Below are 16,811 nucleotides of genomic sequence, written 5' to 3'. Positions count from 1 at the left end.
ACAACGGGAGGACAGTGCTGACAGATGTTTTATTATGTGGGGCTCACAGCTTGCAGTGCTCAGGGCCAGGAGTCACACTGTGTGAACCACATGGTGCTGGGACTCAAATCTAGTATCCCCCCACTTGCAAAGCCTGGGCCCTATCACCAGATCACATCCCCCCTCTGTGGGAACACAGGTGCTAGAGAGGCCGAGAGCCACCCCTGGAGAGTCTGGCCAGTTGGTGTTGGCCTGAAAGTCTGGTGCTTGGCTCAGTGGTGCTCTGGAGCCTCTTGGTTGAGGAGCCAACTGGGTCCTTACACTTGCCAGTGCCCACCAGCTTGCACTATACCACTTGAGCTACCTCCCTGGTTCTGAAACTTGTTTTTAAGGATTTGTGTTAAATTTTTTTAATATTTATTACTTATTTATTAAGGAGTCTTCCAAGAAGTGTTCAGGAGACCTGATGACACTCCCACACCACACTGCCAGCCCTGCCAATGGATCAGTCAGTAATTGGTGCTGCTCACACCCAGTTTGATCTTGGGTCTTGGTACGTGGGAGCACACGCATGCGTCTGCTGAATTGCTCCCACCCCTATTTTAAAAATATCTTATAGTGAAATTTGTCTGAATTGAGCCAATGTTAATCATGGCTTTTAAAAGCTATAACTGTGAGTTTCTTATTGCATATCCATAATTTGCTAAGTATCCTAAGTTTAGTTATCCTAAGAATCAGAGACAAAACCTAACATGAATTTTTTTGGGGTTTTGTAGGTTTGTTTTTTGTTTGGGGGCCAAACCTGGCATGATCAGGGGTTACTCCTGGCTCTGCACTTAGGAATTACTCCTGGCGGTGCTTGAAGGACCACATAGGATGCTGGAGATCAAACCTGGGTGAGCCACATGCAAAGCAAAGCCTTTACCTGCTGTACTATTTCTCCAGTTCCCTATAATTATGTTTTTTTTTTTTCTGTCCCTTGAATCCTCTCCTCTAGGATAGACACACTTTCCTGTGAAGGCCCAAGAGTAATGATTTCAGGACTTTTGGTTTCTGCTCTCATTCTCACTACAGCAATATGGTTGTTCCAGGCATGGAAAGTACAAAAACAAGAGATGTAATTGTTTTTTATCTAAAACATGGACACTGAAGGGTGCATTTCCTTTGTCATAAAATAGAATTCTTTTTATTAAAAACGTCCTTTTGAAGCATAAAATAGGCAGCAGTGGGTTTTTTCTTTGTACAATGCCTTGCCAGGTACTGCTCTGAGCCTCCAATTCAGTGTACATTATTGCACAAAAAAAAAAAAAACCCACTAATTTAGGAGATTATAAAATAGTAGGAATTACTTATGAAATATATAGCAACTGACTTGTTCTATATTTTAATGAGTGTATATTCAAGAATTGAACTATATATATATTTGGGGAATGGGGTCTCCCATACTGTGCTTAGGAGATCAGGGTCCCATCAGGGACTTCTAGTCAACCAGGCCATAGGTTCAGCACAGATGCCTGAGGATATGATGCTGCACTGGCTCTTTAGTGTTGGAGATTCACTGCCCCTTGACAGTGCTGAGGATCTCTAGAAATATCCTAGACAATGCTTGAGGAATTATGTTCCACAGTAGGAATCAACCCCTGGTTGGGCATATGTTAGGCATGCACCCTAACCACTGTACTATCTCCCTGCCCTCTATCTATAGAATATTAACAAGACAATTTCCTTCCTTCCTTCCTTCCTTCCTTCCTTCCTTCTTTTTTTCCTTCCTTTGAAGATTTTTTAGTCCAAGAAATTCCAACGTAACACTTAAAGGTGACACTATAAATTAAAATTCTCCATAGTGTTTCTTAGACTAATTTTATAATTACTAATTAAGTATTTATTGTTTAACAGAGAATCAAAGAAAATAAGAGGCTTTAAGATCTAAATCACCTAGTCACTTTATAGTCATAATGATGCTTTATATTTGTATTACAGCTAATAGTTCACAAAAATTATAGTTCATATAGTATTTCTTGAGATCCTCACAACAAGCCTGAAGGGAGAAAGGCAAGGTATTATTAACCTAATTTCAAGAAGAGCAACCTGTCCAAGATTACTCAAGGAACAAGAGAGTGGGAGGGTTATTCTGGTTACATCTCTGAATCATGGAGTTGTTTCCATGAAATGTAATGATACAATCATGAAAAATTCATTCCCCTTCCTTCTTTCTTACATCTAGGAATTCCAGTGTCTTCACCACAAAGAATCACAATGATCATGACTCATGACTGCTCTGGATGCAGTTACCTAAGTGCAGTAGTTGTTGGGAGGTGGGCAGCCTGTTACTATTGTTCACTCTACAATGTCCCAAAGTTGTGCCTTTGGTAAGCAATGCCCCTGGAAACTTCCATTGCTGAGTGCAGAATATGCACAGTGGTCATATAGTCTGAGAAAATTATGTCCCAACTCAGTGAGAGAACTTCAGCTACTATGATCATTCGTGATCACACGAATGATCATCTGAAAAAAAAAATATTTGGATTGAGCATTTTAGTCCTCACTGGCTATTACTGGTGTACTTCTTCAGTGACATCACACACACACACACACACACACACACACACACACACGAGACATTTCTCTGCTCAGGATTACCTATTTAAACAAGAGCACTGATACCTACTGTTTCTGGGATCCCAATGTTACAGTTCTTGGGTTCGTTTACTTAATCTCTTTCCCAGAGCAAAGTCAGGGTAAAAATAAGAAGCCCTCAAGTCAGTATGTATGTATGTTTATCTTTAATTTTTAACTTATTGTTAGGGACAATTTTAAGGAGATAAAATAGAGAATATGGTATTGTATGCCATCCCCATTTACCCATAACTCCACTTTAGTTCTTTGGTTTTATGAAAGACCTACGTTAGTATGTTTGTTTTCACTTATCCTCTCCCCAAAGCAACCTGAAGTAGTTTCTCACTTACCTGTCAAGAGATGAGGAGCACAAATCACACTCAGCGTTGGTTTTGCAGGAAGCATGTCAGGAACAGCATGCACCGAGCCTGCAGAGAGGCTCCACCACGCTCCCTCCTGGGAAGGGCTACACACAGGCCTTGTGCTTGTTCATCATCTCATATCTGTACTTACTATAAAGTCAGTGCGATGTCAGGTTCTCTTCATCATTTTGTATAATTTTCCATATAAACCATTGGTAGTTACATCTTTGCTTTATGCTACTCTTGACTTTCAAAAAGGTTGTCAGAAATGCACTCCTTTGGGTAATGGGGAAACTTGTATTATTCCTTCTCTCTTCTTCTCAGAAATGAATCATTTAATTTTGGAGCTGGATCGGATCCAAACTCAAAATGTCTTGGGGAGTGGTGAAAATATTTCATAGGTTACTTAGTGTATTTTCAATTATACCACCTCAGGATGCATAGATGTACAGTAGTACAATATTTAGTGATGTTGAAAGGGATTCATGGGGTGTGGGGAGATGGCTTAATTGGTGAGGTTGTGTGCTTGGTACGCAGGAATCTTGTTTTGGTGCCTGGTCCTCTGAGCACTGCCAGGTGTGGCCAAAAAAGCCTCATGCCAATATACCCCTCCCCTCATTAAAACAAAAACATAAGACCAACTTAATTTTTAACATCAAGGTGTTAAGATCTATCCACCACTGTCCCTACATCCCTTCTTATCTGCTCCTCCCTCTCCACCTCAACTCCCCTAGGCAATCTGTTTTTCTTTCTTTTCTTTTCTTTTTGGTTTTTTTGTGTCACACACAGTGATGCTCAGGGATTACTTCTGTCAGTGCTTGGGGGAACCATATGGGATGCCGGGGATTAAAACTGGATTGGCCACCTGCAAGGCAAATGCCATACCCTCTGTACTATCCCTCTGGCCTGGCAATCTATATTTTTCATCCGAGTCCCTGGGTTTGTTTTCCTTGGCCATTGTCTAGTGCCTTGCTTTGTTTCTTTATATTCCACATGTGAGTGAGATCATCTGGCATTTCTAAGTCTCTTACTTTGTTTTGTAAGACTTACTTTACCTACCATAGCAGCCTTTAGAATGTCTTAAAAAATGCAGTATTTTATTTTTCATATAGCTATTTAATATTTCCTCACCCTTGTCTGTTATTGAGTACTTGGGATTCCAGATCTTGGATTATTACAAATAGTAGTACAGTAATCATAAGGGTGCACTTGTTTTTTCAAATTAGTGTTTTTGCATTCTTACGATGGTTACACTATCCTGGTATATCTAGGAGCGGAATTACTGGCTCACGTGGCAGTTCTATTTTCAATCATTTAAAATATATCCAGACTGTTTCCATAGAGGCTGAACCAGTTTACAATTCCCCCCCAACAGAGAATAAATGTTCCTTCTTTCCCACATCCCTGCCAGTACTGATTCTTTTTTGGGAGTAGGGGCCTACTTCTTTTTTTCTGGGGTTACTTCTGGCTCTGTGCTCAGGGATCACTTCTGGGAGGCACTGGGGACCATATGGGGTGCTGAGGATTGAAATTATGCATTTATGCAATTGCACTGATTCTTACAGTCTTTTGGTTGAAGTCAGTCTGATTGGTCTGAGGGGATGTATCACTGTTGTTTTGATTGCCATTCCCAGATAATCAGTGATGTAGAGCACATTTTTATGTGCTCTCTGGCTATGCCTTCTTTGGAGGAATGTCTGTTCTTTCCCTCAATTTTGTGGTGATGGGGTGGCTTTTTACTATTGCTGTTTTGTCAGAGCTTTATATATCTTAGGTACTAGCCCTTTGTCAGATGTATGATGTGCAAGTATTTTCTTCCATCCAGGAGAGTGCCTTTATTTTTTAATTTTGTTGGTGCTAGGATCAAACCCAGGGCTTCATACATGCAAGGCAAGCTGAGCTTGTTCCTGGTCTTGGATGTCTATATTTTATCCATAGTTTTTTCACAGTACAGAAGTTTTTAGTTTGATGGAGTTCCATATTGTTTGTTCTTTTCCAGCAGATCAAATCACTGAAGACACTCCTGGAGAGTTCTGTCTCCGTTTTCCTCATTGTGTTATAGCTTTTTTGTTTGTTTTGTTTTGTTTTGGGGCAATACCTGGCTAAGCTCAGGGCTGGTTTTGTTCAGGGTACCTTATGAGATACCAGGGATGGAACCCAGGTCAACTGTGTGCAAGATAAGTGCCTTACCTGCTGTACTGTCTCTCTGACTCCTTCTCATTGTGTTTTATGGATTCAGATTTAATACAACTCATAAGACCTATATTTCCTATAACTAGTATTTGTATTTTTGCCTTTATAAGCACAGGTAAAGAGTCCAACAAATGGACAGTATTCGGTGGACAACAAGGTAAATATGACTCAAACTGGAACTATGACCTGAGGTGAGTATTATTGTAAGCTCAACATGCCAGGGTCATGTACCAGGATCACAATCTGATGTGTAAGAGAAGGGTTGGGTGCTGTGACGGAGAATGCAAGAAACATTTACAAAAGTTATGGACTGTGACCTGGATGGTTTCTGTCAGCTTACTTGTTATATCTCTATTAGACAATTAGTTCTCTCAGAGGTCAGGAACCACTCCTACTATTGTTCATTTGTTCTGAGCAGCTGACATACACTTCCTTTAAAAAAAAAAACAACACTTATTCTGTATGTATTTACTTTGTTTTTTGGAGTCATATCCAGTAGTAGTCAAGGTTCACTCCTGGGGCCAGAGCAATAGCACAGCAGGTAGGGCATTTGCCTTGCACACAACTGGCCTGGGTTCGATTCCTGGCATGCCATGGTCCCTTGAGTACCGCCAGGAGTAATTCCTGAGTGCAGAGCCAGAAGTAACCCCTGAACATTGCTGGCTGTGACCCAAAAAAGCTAAAAAAAAAAAAAAAAGAAGGCTCACTCCTGGATCCTGGATCTGTGCTCAGGGATCATTCTTGGCTGTGCTGGAGGAGGTGGGGTGGGGGGATGAACCAGATAGGGTACCAAGGATCAAAACCAGGTTGTTGCATATAAGGCAAGTGCCCTATCTGTTGTACTACCTCTCTAACTCATACACTTAAATTTTGTTTCTCCCTTCCCTTCTCTTTTCTGTGGTGCTTGCAATGATTGGGCGCCACTTATGTTTGGTGGGGCCCCAAGTCCAGCTGCAGTATTTGCATATCCCAGATGCTCAGCTCAAGACCACACATGCCGATGTGGGATGGAGACAGGCAACAGAGCTGCTGGGACTGCCTTGGTCGTAGGAGGGTTGTCTGGTACCCAAGGCAGGCCCTTCTAGCCATTGAGCTATCACCCATGGCTTAGGTACAAGCTTTCTTAAATTGGAAAGTCCAAGGCCTGAAAAGAAAAGACAGGAGAGGGACAAAATTGGCGGCATTACCTTTTATGCCGCCAATCCAATGGTTGATCCTTACCACCATTTATCAACACCAACCCACCCCTGACCCACATATCAAAAAAATTGTTTTTTAGACAAACATATAATATCTATTAGGCAAGATGGGAAATGGCAAAGATCTGGAATTGAGGTGATATCTTAAATGATAGAGCACATGTTTACCATGTGCAAAACTCTGATTTGCATCCCCGGTACTGCACAGTCATAGAACCAGAGAATATGCCTCTGACAGGCTGTTCTTGACAATACTCCCCACACTGCTAGATGCAGCACAAATAAAAATGAAAAAATGTGATGGAGTTATATTCATATCAATTTTTAATTATACCTATTAATATTTGACTCCGAGGGTATTTTTATTACAGAGGATTTTAATTTATTTTTAGTTTTTTGTTTGTTTATTTGTTTTGGGGGCCACACCTAGCGATGCTCAGGGGTTACTCCTGATTCTGCACTCAGGAATTACTCATGATGGTGCACAGGGGACTGTATTGGATGCCAGGGATTGAACCCAGATTTAAGACAAATGCCCTCCCTGCTGTGCTCTCTTTCCAGACCTTATTTATTCATTTGCATTGTGCTAGCGATAAAACCCAAGGCCCAATAATTGCAAGCACCACAGCAAGATGTAAGGCAAGATCTCTACCACTGAACCACATCCTTGGAACCACATCCTGGAATCCTTTAGAACATATTATTTAGTTATTTGCTTTCTACATTTTTAACTACAGCCCATGTCATCTTTTCCTATCACAGAAATCTTAGATGTTTTAGGCACAGCTCTCAGTGCTCAGGGCTTACTCCTGGCTATAGACTCAGTTTGGGGAATAAGAAGGGGTGCCAGGGATTGAATCTCAATTGGCCACATGCAAGGCAAACACTCTATCTGCTATACTATCTCTCTGGGCAAGAAATCTTACAGAAATTTTCAGAAGAAATGGCTACACGTCATGATTATTCAGTTGTTAAATATATTTTAAGGTAATCAGACCCAAATCCAATGTTCTGATGTTCAATTCCAATGAGCAATGATTCCGATCACGAAAGGGCTTGTTAATAAGAGCGGGCCATTCCATGGCAAACACTGTTCCAGGATATGAGATCAAATTCAACAACTCTTCATTTAGTTTGGTTTGCTGCCAGTCTTATGACCAACTGGAAGCAGGTCCGAGAACACAGAGTGTTATGTTTGGTGTCCAGGGAAGCAGCAAACTAGAGATGTCACCCCAAATTCCGGAATAATAGATAGAGCCAACATTCTTAACACCGAAGTGACTCATTTTCTGCAGCAAAATCTGAACTGAAATGTTACCTATGCCTTGTAAGTTTGGCCACACATCCTGTGGGACAAGCAACCTGTCAATATTGGAAGCAATGGAAATGGCAGAGCTGTGCAGAGGCCAATAAGAGATCAAACCCATTTCTGGGTATTTTATTCTGTCGAGAGTCTACACTGGGCAAATGTCCCTCTGTTGGATGAGTTTGGGCTGATTCATTATCATTTGCTTCTGCAGTGGTTTCCCAGGCATCTTAGCTAGCAGCCACCCAGCCCTCAGGGAACTAAGGGCAAATAAATATGTTTTAGACAGACTGACACTAGGAAAGAATTGTAGAACAAGAAAGTACCTGTACAAAATGGTCGTATTCTGGGAAGTGAAGTGCTGAAATACTGACCCTTCCAGCTGGTTAACTTTTATATTCAGGCATTTGCTTTTTGTTCCATTCATTCATCAACGACAAGCATTTACTTTTATGTGACAGCCTAATGATTCAGTATTATGTACGGAATTGGAAGATACTCAGACAGCCATGGCATTATTATCTTCCTTCAAAAGCTTAAAGCAGGAACAATGCCTATGCTTTGAGTTACTTGGTATGGTATGTATTGCTTTGTTTTGTCATTTTTTTTCTTTCGGTTTGGTTTGATCCAGAAGTATCCAATTTTCTTATTTTAGTGACAGTACCCCAGTTTTTCTTTGGAGGGAACCACTCTTCTTCCATGATCTATGCTCTTGAGTTTAACCACTGGTGAAGTATATGAGTCAGACTTGGCCAATCACAGCATTAATCTTTCTTAGCTAAAATCATTTTTAAGAGATGGGCATGTATGGTTGGGTCAACTACTGGGAATACTGAGAATTTAACTTTTTCCTGCTGTATTTAGACAGGGTTGAATCTTGATGTGAAATTGTTGAGATCCATCTTGCTACCAACAAGCAATCATGAGTATAAAGTCATTATGGAGGAGAGTGTATTCTTTTTTTTTTTTTGGAAGGATTTATTTTGTTAGTCTGGTATGAAATACACATGAGTGGCAATAGGATGAAAAATCACTCTATTCTTAGTTTACAGGACAGTTTATGTGTTGAAATTACTTATAAGTAAATTGAACATCAGGATATTTAGACAATAATACATATAAGTGTTCTGAATAGCAGTATAGAGTAGTAATTATCTTTAAACAGAACTAGTCAAGAGCCATTATGCTAGGAGCCAGAGATATAGTAAAAAGATTAAGTAAGACTTATGCCTTGTATGTAGTTGACCCTGGTCCAATCCCTGGCACCTGACTGAGAGGCAGAGAAGCACCACATCCTTGAGCCCTTTAACCACTTGCCTGGTTGACTGAGAATTGTTAAGTGACCCCTGACTCCCTGAATACCATTTGGTCTCCCCCCAAAAGACTCTCTCCAAAAGGTATGATTTAAGTTCAACCCTCTATTTCCATTTTATTCTCAAGTCACTTATCTTTTCATGTCTAATCTTAGGTGAACTCATATATGCTTTTAAAAGAGGGGACTTATTAGGTGGTAATTGGATGTCAGAGCCATTCCTGGCTATGGCTAGGCTGTGGTGCCCAGGATGGTAGCATGCAGTGTTGGTCACTGACCTCAGGACATTATCTCTCTAGTGCCTACATTTTTATTTCCTACCAGGATATTTCCTTTAAATCAGAGTTTCTCAACTTTTCCCTGTCTGTGACCACCTTGTTTCTTTCCAATGGGTGCTCTGTCCTAGTCTTGTGCTGTGCCCATTTGGTTGATTTTTATCTGTGCTCTCTTTGGAATACCCTGTGGAGCTCACAGGGGAACAAACATATGTCCCCAGCTGTGAAAGTTTCCTGTGAATAACTGCTTGTACATTCAGCTGCCCTCTTGGTACCTCTATTCAGATGCCCAATACGCATCTCAAATGCATGTAACCCAAAAATATCTTTTACGCTGGCCTGACCCATACTACCTTCCAAGTTCCCCTATGGCAGTTCCATCCTTAGAACTGCTCATGTTTAAGACCTTAAGTACTTTCTTCTACTTTACTCATATCTTGAATCGGTTCTATAACCAAATCGTATTAACTTTTCCTTTAGATTTTATCCAGAACCTAACACCTTCACTACTATTGCACAAGCTTAATTGATCTTCCTGATCTTACCCTTCCCTGCTCTCCCCTCCAATTATATTCATAATACAGAAACTAAAAGATCACTTCGATCTATTGGAAACATTTCAAATATCAGCAACATTGAATTTTAGTCTATGCCTGCTACTTAGGATCTACTGTGAATGAAACAGTCCTCTTAAGAATGTCAGATTTTATAGCTGTTCTACTTTCTAATAGCTTACCTTCAACAAAGAAAGAAGGCCAATTTTTTTTAATCTTTCTTTTAACTTGGTTGCAGTGCTTGGAATCAAATCCAGTGGCTCACTTATGCAAAGGTCTAACATGAAACAACATTCCCAGCAGAAAGGTCAATTTCTTTCTTTCTTCCCAGCAAAATGGTCAATTTCTTTCTTTATTTCCTTATTTTTTCTTTTTTTGGCCATACCACCAGTTGTTCTAAGGGCTTACTCAGGGGTCACTGCCTGGCCAGCTTGGGGAACCATTTGGGGTGCCAGGAATTGAACCTGGTCAGTCATTTGCAAGACAAGAAACCTAATCACTGTACTATCTCTCTGGTTCTTCAAAGGTCAATTTCTTTTGTATCTTTCATTTTTTTTAGATGGGGGCACACCAGGCAGTTTGGGGTGTGGGGGTTTGCTCCCAGCAGTGTTCAAGGGACCGTGCAGTGACAATACTGTGGATCAAACCTGGACTTTCTGGGTAAGGCACCTGCCTGAAAAGCAGCTGCCCCAGGTTGGATCCCCAGCATCCAATATGGTCATCCAAGCACTATCACTATCACTGTCACTGTCCTCTCGTTGTTCATCGATTTGCTTGAGCAGGCACCAGTAATGTCTCACAACAAATAGTGAGACTTGTTGTTACTGTTTTGTTTTTGGCATATTGAATACGTCACGGGTAGCTTGCCAGCACTACCAGGAGTAATTTCTGAGTGCAGAGCCAGGGGTAACCACTGAGCATTGCCAGGTGTGACCCCAAAATAAAAAAAAAATAAGCAAAACAGAGGTCTCCTAAACCCAGGCTATCAGCATGTAAGGTTTGCACTCAGCCCTTTGAACTTTCTCTCCAGCCCAGTAAGGCTAGTTTCTTATCACAGGCTACAAGACCCTGCACACCAGGTCCTACTTTCCTACTTCCTTCTTTGCCCTGTCCCTTACTCTAGCCCTCTAGCCACACTGACTTCTTTGTTGTTCCTTAAACATGTTAGATGCACTATGCTGTAGGGTCTTTGTACTTGCTAGCCCCTTTTAGAGGCGCTCTCTCAAGTTTGCCTGTTTTTCCTTTCTCTTTCTTCATATCCCCTTATTAGTGGTCTTCTTCAACTTTTCCAAGTATACAATTCTAATGCCATCTAACAAAGGTTGAATCATTTGAACCTAGTGTTCTGTTTTTTTTTTTCTTTTTGGGTCACACCCAGCATTGCACAGGGGTTACTCCTGGCTCTGCACTCAGGAATCACTCCTGGTGGTGCTTGGGGGATCATATGGGATGCTAGGAAACGAACCCGGGTCGGCCGCGTGCAAGGCGAATGCCCTGCCCGCTGTGCTATTGCTCCAGTCCCTGGACCTAGTGTTCTGAAGTTTAAAAAAGGGGGGGTGGGAAAAGAGATCAATCATTTCATATGGTACACCCTAGTAAAATATCACCCCTAACACCCTTTTAGTGCTTAAAACATTCCATAGAGATGTCCTATCATCTTTCATACTGCTTGTGTATTATTTGAAAAATACCAGATATTTAAAAATCTCCTTTTTACCTTTTACCCGATATAATCACTCCCAGTTTTTTTAAAATTGGTTTTCTTTTCTTTTCAAACAAAGGATTCTTACCACATCTCATAAAACCCTGAAGCTCTGCACAGCAGATCTTTATTTAGCTTTTCTTCATCATCATACAGTATCTTCCTCAATCCTTTTCAGTGCCTTGGACTCTGCTAGGTCTACCAGGAGGTCTTTCTTTCTTTCTTTCTTTCTTTCTTTCTTTCTTTCTTTCTTTCTTTCTTTCTTTCTTTCTTTCTTTCTTTCTCTTCCCTCCCTCCCTCCCTCCCTCCCTCCCTCCCTCCTTTCTTTCTTTCTTTCTTTCTTTCTTTCTTTCTTTCTTTCTTTCTCTCTCTTTTTTCTTTCTTTCTTTCTGAATCATCATACGATACACAAGTAAAAATCTGTTTATGATCAAGTTTTAGTCGTACAATGTTCTGAATACCCATCTCTCTACCAATGTACATTTCCCACCACCAATGTCTTCAGTATCCCTCCCAAGCCACCAGCCCTCCTGCCTCTATGGGCATTATGGTTTGCAATACAGATACCAAGAGGCCATTATGTTTGGTTCTTTACCAATTTTCAGCATGCAGATTCCATTCAGAATGATCACTTCCAGCCATCATTGTCATTGTGCTCCCTTCTCTATCCCAACTGCCTTCTCCTCCAGCATTTAAGGCGGGTTTCCAACTGAGGACTAATTACCAGGAGGTCTTTATAGTCTTCCTTGCTCTTTCTCCATTTCTGCATAGAATTCACCCTGACACTGTTTAAAATCTTGGCTCTTAAGCATCTCTTGCTAGAAGCTATTTTCAACACCCTAGATTACAATGGTGTTCACTTTAATCCTCTCATATACCATATACCTTCCTTTATTAATACCAATTAGAATTATAATAACTTTTGTGTAATAAAATTTGTCTCCCTTTCCAGACAGCTTTATGCGAGAAGAAAGCACAGCTTTCTTTTTTCACTTCCCACTGGGTCTCTAACATCTCACCTAGTAAAAGGCTAAAATTCATTTTTAAAAATAGATCCTGTTCTGTCATTTTGTTACCAGTGCCTAATTGGTGGCTGGTACTCAGTAGGTGAATAATAGCTTGCTATGTTGGTCCTGATGTGAAGGATATTTGATTACTCATTTATAATGTGTATATAATCTATGCCAGCCATCTCACTAGATTATCTGTGATTAAGGCGTTCACGCATAATTTATACTTACACAAAATCCCAAATTTCCCCCTTTCATGAGCGTTTTCTAACTATTAAGACTGAAAAAAAAAAAAGAAAAGAAAAGCTCTCTGGTGGAGTCAAAGTGAGACACTTGGGCTAGGAGGATGCATGCATACCAGAATTAGCTGTAAAAGACATCTGGCAACTTAGCCAAAAAAATCCCAGTATTCTGTTTTGCATAGTCAGGTATTTAGTCACCCTTCTTTTTTCAGGTTAAATGAGAGCTTTGCATTTTCCCCCCAATTACTTTAAAAAAAATGACTTGGGGGTGGGGAGTGGGTGGTTTGGTCACATTTGGCAGGACTCATTTTTTATTCCTGGGATTCTGTTTAAGAGTTCCTACTGATGGTACTTGGGGGACCAGAGGCAGAGCTGGGAATTTAACCAGAACCAGCAGCATGCAAAGCAGGTGCATTAACCTCTGTGTTATTTTTCCAGTCCTTTTTCTCAATTTTTTTTTTACCAATAATCTTATTAAGAATGTTTTGATGGTAATAGTATGTATTCAAAGCACACATATACAGGCTGTATACAAGTTTTTGTTTTGTTTTATTTTGGTGCACATCTGGCGGCACAAAGGGTTTACTCCTGCACTCAGGGATCACTCTTGGCAGTGCTTGGGGGAACATATGAGATGCCAGGGATCAAACCTGGGTCAGTTATGAGCAAGTACCAGTGTACTATTGCTCCAACCCTGATTTATACATTTACAGGCCTATTAGGTCAGGATGGGCTGGAGTGATAGCACAGTGGGTAGGGCGTTTGCCTTGCACGCAGCCAACATGGCCAACCCGAGTTTGATTCCTCTGCCCCTCTCGGAGAGACCAGCAAACTACGGAGAGTATCTCGCTCGCACTGCAAAGCCTGGTAAGCTCCCCATGGCATATTCCATATGCCAAACACAGTAACAACAAAGTCTCACAATGGAGACATTACTAGGCCCACTTGAGAAAATCGATGAACAACAGGAGGACAATGACAGTGACAGTAGGTCAGGATGACATAGAACAATATATGCAATGTCAGTAAAACCTACAAAACACTAATCACTTTAAATGTGTTGTCTCACTTTTTTTTCCCCGTGTAATTCATTTTTTCTGGTAAATTTTTTTCCTGGTAGCTCTATAGCAAGCTTATTAACCTTGTTAACTTAGGAAACAGATGAGACAAGCCCAATAAATTAGAAATTATTGCAAAAGGATAATTTGTGTGTGTGTGTGTTCTGTTCTTCCTGCATTAATTAATAATCCACTGTTCTTCCTGCATTAACATACACCTCAGAGACCTGGGCCCTACGAAAACAGGATGAGGACACTATTCGGGTCTCTCAAAGAGGAATCAAAAGAGCTATGCTTGGAGTATCATGCTTCACTCAAATGAGAGAAAGAATCCGGAGTTCCGACCTCTGTCAATGCTCAAGAATCAGAGATGCTGTCTCGTTTGCCACGGTCATGGTCACGGTCCTCCCGTTATTCATCGATTTGCTCGAGCAGGCCCAGTAACGTCTCCATTGTGAGACGTGTTGTTACTGTGTTTGGCATATTGAATACGTCACGGGTAGCTTGCCAGCCTTTGCCATGTGGGTGAGATACTCTCGGTAGTTTGCCAGGCTCTCCCAGAGGGGAGGGAGAATCGAACCCAGATCGGACAGACTGGCTGCGTGCAAGGCAAACACCTTACCGCTGTGCTATTGCTCCAGCACCTCATTTGCCAAGGAATCGGAAATCAGATGGGCTGGACACGTAATGAGATTTAGAGATGACTGCTGGACTAAAGCCATAACCGACTAGATTCCACAGGACATCAAAAGATCGTGTGGCCACCCACCTACGAGATGGTCAGACTTCTTCGTCAAGACCCTGAACGATTGGTTTGAGGCTCTTTGTGTTCCTAGAACGAGCAGATGCCATCGGGCTACACTAGCACGCAACAGGGATGAATGGAGACGTTACTGGCACCCGCTCAAACAAATCGATGAGTAACGGGATATCAAGTGATCAAATGATCAAGTGTGTGTGTGAGCATGTGTGTGTAGGAGGTTGGCCGAGAAGAAAGTTCAAAGGATTAGAGCACATGCATTGTTTTTTGAAGCTCTGGGTTTGGTCTCCAGCACCACATGTGTCCTCAAGAACCCAGTGGGAGTAGCTTCTGTGCAATGGCCAGGTATGATCACCAAATCAATTAAAAAAGGTAATTTTTGATGTAATAAAACAGAAAAGAAGATGTCAATTTTCTAACTTTAAGAATATGGATAGGTAGACAGATGCTATCAAAGGAGTTGAGTGAAGGCTATACTAGATTACTTAAATGTCTATTTTGCAATTTCCAGCAAGAAAAAGTAGTAACTCTAAATAAAAAGGAATTTTTTTGAAAGTCAACTTAGATTAAATATACTAGTCTAAGACTATTGCTTTTCTGGTTTCTGTGGATTTGATACATTATAATTTTTTTCCAAAAATGCTTACACACACACACACACACACACACACACACACTATTTTACTACTTTAAAAACCTGGGTTATAATAATAGAATGTTTTAGTTTTTGTTTATTTTGGAGCCATCTCCAGGCAGTGCTGGGGGATGACTCTCCGGTCAGCACTCAGTCCCAGCAGGACTAGGAGGACCATGGGGTACAGGAAGTAGAACTGGGCCTCCTGTATGCAAAATAGGCACTGAGTCCATTGAGATATCTATCCTATAAAAGGCATCCTATTTTTAGTGTCTAAAGTCATGATGTTTTCCAGAGAGGTATGTAGAATGTACTGTGTATACAGTACTGTTTGCTAAAGGTATATTTGTGAGAATCTGTTTTGTGAATGCAGCTGACCCAGGTTCAAACCCCAACATCCCATAAGCTCTCAGAGCACTACCAGGAGCGATTCCTGTACACAGAGCCAGGAGTAAGCCCTGAGCAACACTCAGTGTGGCCCAAACATTGAAAAAACAAAAACAATCAGAATCTATTTTTTTTTCCGGTTCACACCCACGGGCACTCCCAGTGGTAATCAGTAGACCAGCAGTGCCAGGGCTCAAACCTGCATGAAGATCAGGTGCTCCAGCCCACTGAGCCATCTCCCTGGCCCCAACTTTTAATTCCATTACACCAGTAAAGGAAAAAAAAAAACACCAAAGATCTGACACAAAAGACACAAATTTGTATAAATCCCACCACCTTCTCAAAACTGTTTAAACACACATTTCCCCTATCTATTAATATGTTCCAGGAGTAACCAGTTCACACAGACCTGGGGGCATTCACATGTCAGAACATTCCACAAAAGTCTGGGAACATATTTTTGGCAGAAAGAAACCAGTGATCTTGTAGGAAAAGTCTCCTTGTGAAACAGAACCATGAGTTTAGCCAGGGCCCTGGGACACAACAAAAATATTAACCTTATACTTCGTAACATCCTTGAGTGTACTCAAAGACATATGACATTTGTTTTTGTTTTCCCGGTTGCCAGGGAGCGAAGTCAGGGCCTCATATATGTGAGAAATGTGATTTACCACTGTGCGTTTTACCTCTGGCGCCTAACTTAATGAACTTTTCAAACAAGTGATTGTTGCTTGGTGACAGGAATCATCCCTTTTAGTCATTTTTCTGGCCTCTAAAGTTTATATATGTTTATATGAAATAGATTTATATCTTATACAGATTGATATAAAATAGTTTTATTTAGAGAAATATGAGAGTGGAAGTGAGAGCAAGACATAAAGTTAACACATAGACACAGATACACAGACACACACATACAGAAAGAGAGACATGTTCAAGAAGGGGAAAACCCGAGTTTGATTGAGATACAGGTAAATCCCTGAGAAGGAGAATGCCCTAAAGTATATTTTTATAATAAAACTATGAATAATATAGAAATTAGTTTGGCTGAATAATTACACTTATATTTCCCTCTTAAAATTTGAAAAGGGAAAATCTGAAAACAGAAAAGAGAGAAAAAATTAGAGTGCCATGAAATAGAGTAGGGTTAGAAAGCTCTGAATTCAAATTTTGACACAGCTACTAATTTTGTTAGCTTTGGGCAAGTGTCTCTGAATTTCAA

Source organism: Sorex fumeus, unplaced genomic scaffold (genome assembly GCF_029834395.1).
Source record: "Sorex fumeus unplaced genomic scaffold, SorFum_2.1 ptg000072l, whole genome shotgun sequence".
Lineage (NCBI taxonomy): Eukaryota > Metazoa > Chordata > Mammalia > Eulipotyphla > Soricidae > Sorex > Sorex fumeus.
This window is presented reverse-complemented; position numbering follows the sequence as displayed.